This window comes from Bubalus bubalis, chromosome 11, assembly GCF_019923935.1.
Source record: "Bubalus bubalis isolate 160015118507 breed Murrah chromosome 11, NDDB_SH_1, whole genome shotgun sequence".
In the NCBI taxonomy this organism is placed as follows: Eukaryota; Metazoa; Chordata; class Mammalia; order Artiodactyla; family Bovidae; genus Bubalus; species Bubalus bubalis.
The window spans coordinates 9747639-9753934 of NC_059167.1; the positions used below are offsets into that span (position 1 = coordinate 9747639).

Genomic DNA, 6296 nt, shown 5'->3' on the forward strand with positions numbered 1-6296 from the left:
TGGTGTGTTCTCCTTGCTGTCAAAGGGACTCTCAAGAGTCTTCTCCAGTACCACAATTTGAAAGCATCAATTCTTTGGCATTAAGCCTTCTTTATGATCCAACTGTCATATCCGTATATCCTGGAAAAAACATAGCTTTGACTATATGGACTTTTGTCAGCAAAGTGATGTCTCTGCTTTTTTTTTTTTTTTTAACATTGCCAAAGTAGTTATTTCACATCAACATTATGGAATTTAAAGAGAACAATCAAGGTGTCTCGTGGAGTGGAAATTGACTTATTAATTCCCTTTCATTTCCAAACTTCATCAAGCATTCACCACAGTTATGAGGTAAATCAGCTGAATGTTTGTGATCTAGATGAATTTTAAAATCTTCAGTCTCTCCTGTTGAATATTCAGAGTATTGACATAAGCAAATCCCTTCAGATAAATGTGATTTAAGTGTTTGCAATATTCTAGCATACTTGAGAAGCCCTTCCCACAGTCATCACAAACATGTGGAAAGAATGTAATATGTTCAATAGCAACATATCTGTTTACATTTGTATGAAATCTACTCTGAAACCCACATACTTGACTAACAAAGAAGTCTTTACATTTGTCAGGTGGGATTTTGTTTAAGAGGCTCTATTGTCCATGTTCTCCATTGTTATACTTATTACTTTATTAACTGCATGCTCATTTAACACATGGCTATACAAGCCTTCTGGATCATTCGCTTCATGTTCACAGAACAGACATAGTACTGTTCATCACAGCTGTGCTCCTGGAAATGTAGGTAGAGTTCCCTGCTCTAGGAGAACTGTACGTCACACTTCTCAAACCCATAAAGGTGATCACTAAAATGGGTGTCTGCAATGTGCCCGCTTGGGGTCTCAAAAATTACTTTTTTTTAAAATGAATTTATTTATTTATTTTAACCACTCAATATTGTGGTGGTTTTTGCCATACATTGACATGAATCAGCCATGGGTGTACATGAGTCCCCCATCATGAACCCCCGTCCCACCTCCCTCCCCATTCCATCCCTCAGGGTCATCCCAGTGCACCAGCCCTGAGTGCCCTGTCTCATGCATCAAACCTGGACTGGCGATCTATTTCACATATGTAATATACATGTTTCAATGCTATTCTCTCAAATCATCCCATCTTCGCCTTCTGTCACAGAGTCCAAAAGTCTCTTCTTTACATCTGTGTTTCTTTTGCTGTCTCACATATAGGGTCATCGTTACTATCTTTCTAAATTCCATATATATGATTAATATACTGTATTGGTATTTTTCTTTCTGATTTACTTCACTCTGTATAATAGGCCCCAGTTTCATCCACCTCATTAGAACTGATTCAAATGCACTCTTTTTAATAGCTGACTAATATTCCATTGTGTACATGTACCACAGCTTTCTGTCTTATAATCACAGTATTTACAAATGTCGGGATCCTCTTCATGCAGTTTGGATGTTTGATCAGAAGCTGGTAGCGAAACTTTCTCTGCAGACTCAGCACACCTTTGAATAAGTATGCTTCAAGATCAGATGCTGCTTTAAATCAGAAAAATATCTTCTGTTGGATTCACAAAGTTCACATTTATAGGGGTCACTGCTATTAGCTCTCAATAAGGTCATTTCTGCTGGGCAGTCACATTCAAAGCTTGGCTCTTGCCAATAATTTTGCAAGGTTTAGCTGGTGACTCTTCATCAGTTTCATCTCAGAGAGTCTCAGGATTTGTTTTCTGTCTCCATATCATAATCTTCAGAAATTTCATGCACGTCTGCAGCAACTGGAACATCTTCAGTAGTGTGAACTTCAGTGGGGCTGTCTTCTTGAGTTTGCTGGTGGGCTGATTCAGGAGAGTCAAACTCTTCATCACGGATTTCAATATCAGCAGATTTTTCTGTAGGAAAGGCAGTGTGGTCTAGAATTCTAAGTACAGGACCAGGAACCAGGTTGTATTGATTTCTGTTTCTGACCTTGATTCCATCTGTAAATTTTGGCAAGTCATTTGATGTCTCTGTATCTGAATCATCATCTTTATTGTCAAAATATTTTGTCTGGTTGTCTCATAGAACACTGTAACAATGATCAAAAAAAAATTCCACTGAACCCATCTGCAATTCTGCTTATTCCAGAGGAATCTGAATAAGTAGAAAGATGTAAAGTCTTCCTTTTTCTTTTTGTAGGATATTCATTCATATCTTTTAAATTTGCTGTAATGTTTAATACTTGAGTGAGGAAAAAATAAATTACAGAGAAGTTTTCACAGATAGTAAAATATGCACTCCACATCTGTGCCACAAGCCGTAGGGGCCCCCAAGACGGCAAGAGGTGAGGAGTTGAGGAGGTGAGAATCGGGGCCTAGGAGGGACCATAGGCCTCCAGCCCCGGGGGTGGTCTGGTGGCCCAAGACCCCTACAGGCACCTCTGTACCAACACGAATTCCTTCAGGGCATGTCTCTGCTTTTCAATACACTATCTACATTAGTTGTCATAGTCTTTCTTTCAAGGAGCAAGCATCTTTTAATATCATGGCTGCAGTCACCATCACAGTGATTTTGGAGCCCAAGAAAATAAAGTCTGACACTGTTTCCATTTTTCCCCATCTATTTGCCATGAAGCGATGAGACCCAAAGCCATGATCTTAATTTTTGGAGTGTTAAGCCTGCTTTTTCACCCTCCTCTTTCACTTTCATCAAGAGACTGTTTAGTTTCTCTTGCTTTCTGCCACTAGAGTGGTATCATTGGCATATCTGAGGTTGTTGAAATTTCTTCTGGCAATCTTGATTTCAGCTTGTGATTCATCCAGCCCGGCATTTCACATGATGTATCCTGCATATAAGTTATATAAGCAGGGTGACAATATACAGCCTTGACATACTCTTTTCCCAATTTGGAACCAGTCCATTTTTCCATGTCCAGTTCTAACTGTTGACTCTTGTCCTGCACGTAGGTTTCTCAGGAGACTGGAAAGGCGGTCTGGTATTCCCATCCATTTAAGGAATTTCCACAGTTTGTTGTGCTCCACCCAGTCAAAGGCTTACCAGAAGTAGATGCTTTTTCTGGAATTCCCTTGCTTTTTCTATGATCCTGGATTCTTTATCTCTGTTGGGAGATAAAACTCATTATCAGATTGAAAGTTTGTTTCATATCAACAAAAGATTTCCTAATAACTGATACAAACATATTCAAGGATTTTAGAATGAAGGAAATAAGGAATTTCACATTCCTAACTTTAATAATCTCCTTGAGGCTACTTTAGCTTTCAAAATAAGGGAATGTATAGACTAAGAAGAGGAAGGATAATTAAAATATATAATAAAAGGTAATATAGTAAAGATAATTTTTAAACTTCAAATAAAGGTTACCAAAATGTTACATTAAATTTTATTTCAAATAATCATGACATCCTTCTAGGTTAGATTATAACAATGACCCAACAGTACAATTACAACGTATCCACATTTATGTGGTTCTTTTTTAAAAAAATCACAATTCCAAAATCAAAAGCAGTTTTAAGACCAGAAGGGAAATATACAGTGGGAAATTTCAGTCTGTTAGGATTAAGGAAGACAGACCAGTTCCATACGTATACATGAACTCATGCTTAACGACCCCAATAACAACACTAGTCTTTAACATTTCATCTCTAGAGTGTTTCCCAACCTTCTCTAGTTAATCAGTCAGTCAGTTCAGTCGCTCAGTCATGTTTGACTCCTTGTGACCACAAGGACTGCAGCATGCCAGGCCTCCCTGCCCATCATCAACTCCCAGAGTTTACTCAAACTCATGTCCATCTAGTTAGTGATGCCATCCAACCATCTCATCTTCTGTCGTCCCCTTCTCCTCCCATCTTCAATCTTTCCCAGCATCAGGGTCTTTTCAAATGAGTCAGTTATTCGCATCAGGTAGCCGAAGTATTGGAATTTCAGCTTTAGCATCAGTCCTTCCAACGAATATTCAGAACTGATTTCCTTTAGAATGGACTGGTTGGATCTCATTGAAGTCCAAGGGACTCTCAAGAGTCTTCTCCAAAACCACAGTTCAAAAGCATCAATTCTTCAGCTCTTAGCTTTCTTTATAGCCCAACTCTCACATTCATACATGACTACTGGAAAAACCATATTCTTGACTAGATGGACTTTGTTGGCAAAGTAGTATCTCTGCTTTTTAATATGCTGTCTAGGTTGGTCAAAACTTCTCTTCCAAGGTCATAACTTTTCTTTTCTGGTTAATAAGGATAGACAAATCCTGCTGGGCCCTTCAAGGATTTCCAATAACATTTCTGTCATTTGGAGCCTCCCTAAAATCCAAAAAGCATTTGCTTCTTTAAGAATTTCAGTTCAGTTCAGTCGCTCAGTCGTGTCTGACTCTTTGCTACCCCATGAATCGCAGCACACCAGGCCTCCCTGTCCATCACCATCTCCTGGAGTTCACTCAAACTGGCATCCATCGGGTCAGTGATGCCATCCAGCCATCTCATCCTCTGTTGTCCCCTTTTCCTCCTGCCCCCAATCCCTCCCAGCATCAGTCTTTTCCAATGAGTCAACTCTTCGCATCCTGCTGGGCCCTTCAAGGATTTCCAATAACATTTCTGTCATTTGGAGCCTCCCTAAAATCCAAAATGCATTTGCTTCTTTAAAAATTGAGCAACGATTAATTAAACCATATAAAACTTTAAGGGGCATATCATCTGACCAACTTTCATTCCCATGAAATTCTCTGTATTTAAGTTTTGTTTCCTAAAACTACCCTTTGTTCCTTCTCATAAGTTTTAGTAACCAACTGGTTTTGCCTTGATAGTTTATAGTCTAAACTTATTTGACCTGTGTAAAAGGAAGGATACACAGATTATGGCTATAACTCACACACAGATTTCAATCTATAAAAAATTTAAAAATGTAACCAGATTTTTAAAAATTTTAGTACAAGATATTCAATGGCTATTATATCTCCCAAATAATGATCTGGCTCAGTCAAGAAATTACATTCTTGAGGGAAAAAAATAGTTTACTTAGTTTATGTGTACTCTTTTTTTTCTTTAGGGAGAGTACTCATGTTTTCCTAGGCTTTTTTATTTGTTTGCTTGTTTTGAATGTTATTCAGTCTCTCTCTAAGCTCTTGTTTTCTCAGTCAACAATCTGATTAGAGCCAGACAATGTCTGTCCCAGAAAGATAAGAAATCTGCCTAGCAGAAAATTAAGGAATCTTAGTTCCAAGTGAGGCTGTATTACTCATTGACGTAGTGAATCAGAGGAAACAAATTGGAAGTGAGAGGACAAATGGAGATTTCTAAGTGTGTTTTCCCATCACTATGGCTATTAATAGAACCCTTGCTTTTTCCAAAAAATTACTGGGTAATATTTGTGCTGTAATATATATCCATAATGACCAAAGGCATTGTAGAGGTAGAAAAACAGAAGCTTATAATAATCGGAAAAAATAATAAAAAAAAAAAACATTTATCAAAGAAGTCATTGAAAGATATCTTTCTTCAATGTTCTAAACAAAGAAAAACATTTTGCAGATAAAAGAAAGTGAAGTTGCTCAGTCGTGTCTGACTCTTTGCGACCCCATGGACAGTAACCTACCAGGCTCCTCTGTTCATGGGATTTTCCAGGCAAGAGTACTGGAGCTGGTTGCCATTTCTTTCTCCAGGGGATCTTCCTGACCCAGCGAACAGAACCGGGTCTCCTGCATTTCAGGCAGACGTTTTACCGTCTGAGCCACCAGGGAAGCCAAAATAAGTATGCTAGAATAAGTATTCTAGAAGCTAGAATAAGTATGCTAAATATCTTCTACTGCTTCTCCTAGCTAAAAATACTAGTGAGACCAGAAGTTACACTATTTTGGTGGAAAAATAGCATAATTGTTCTATAATCTCATCCCTAATTTCTTTGGGAATGAAAGCCTATGGAGAGAACAGAGCTGGTACTACCTAGTCATTGGTAAACTTTTCTAAAGAAAGGGTAAGCCTTTTGTAAGCTCCCTTGTCTTCCCTGGTGGCTCAGACGGTAAAGAGTCTGTCTGCAGTGCAGGAGACCCGGGTTCGATCCCTGGGTTGGGAAGATCCCCTGGAGAAGGAAATGGCAGCCCACTCCAGTATTCTTGCCTGGAAAATCCCATGGACAGCAGAGCCTGGTAGGCTACTATCCACGGGGTCTCAAAGAGTCGGACATGACTGAGCGACTTCACTTTCACTTAATCTGCAAAATATTTGGCTTCCCTGGTGGCTCAGATGGTAAAATGTCTGCCTGCAATGTGGGAGACCTGCTTCGATCGCTGGGTAGGGAAGATCCCCC

General features: G+C 39.0%; 1 pseudogene; it reads right to left on the reverse strand.

The window, feature by feature from the left end:
* Positions 1–247: 247 nt before the first annotated feature.
* LOC102403944 lies at positions 248–2617 on the reverse strand (annotated as a pseudogene).
* Between the last annotated feature and the right edge of the window lie 3679 nt (positions 2618–6296).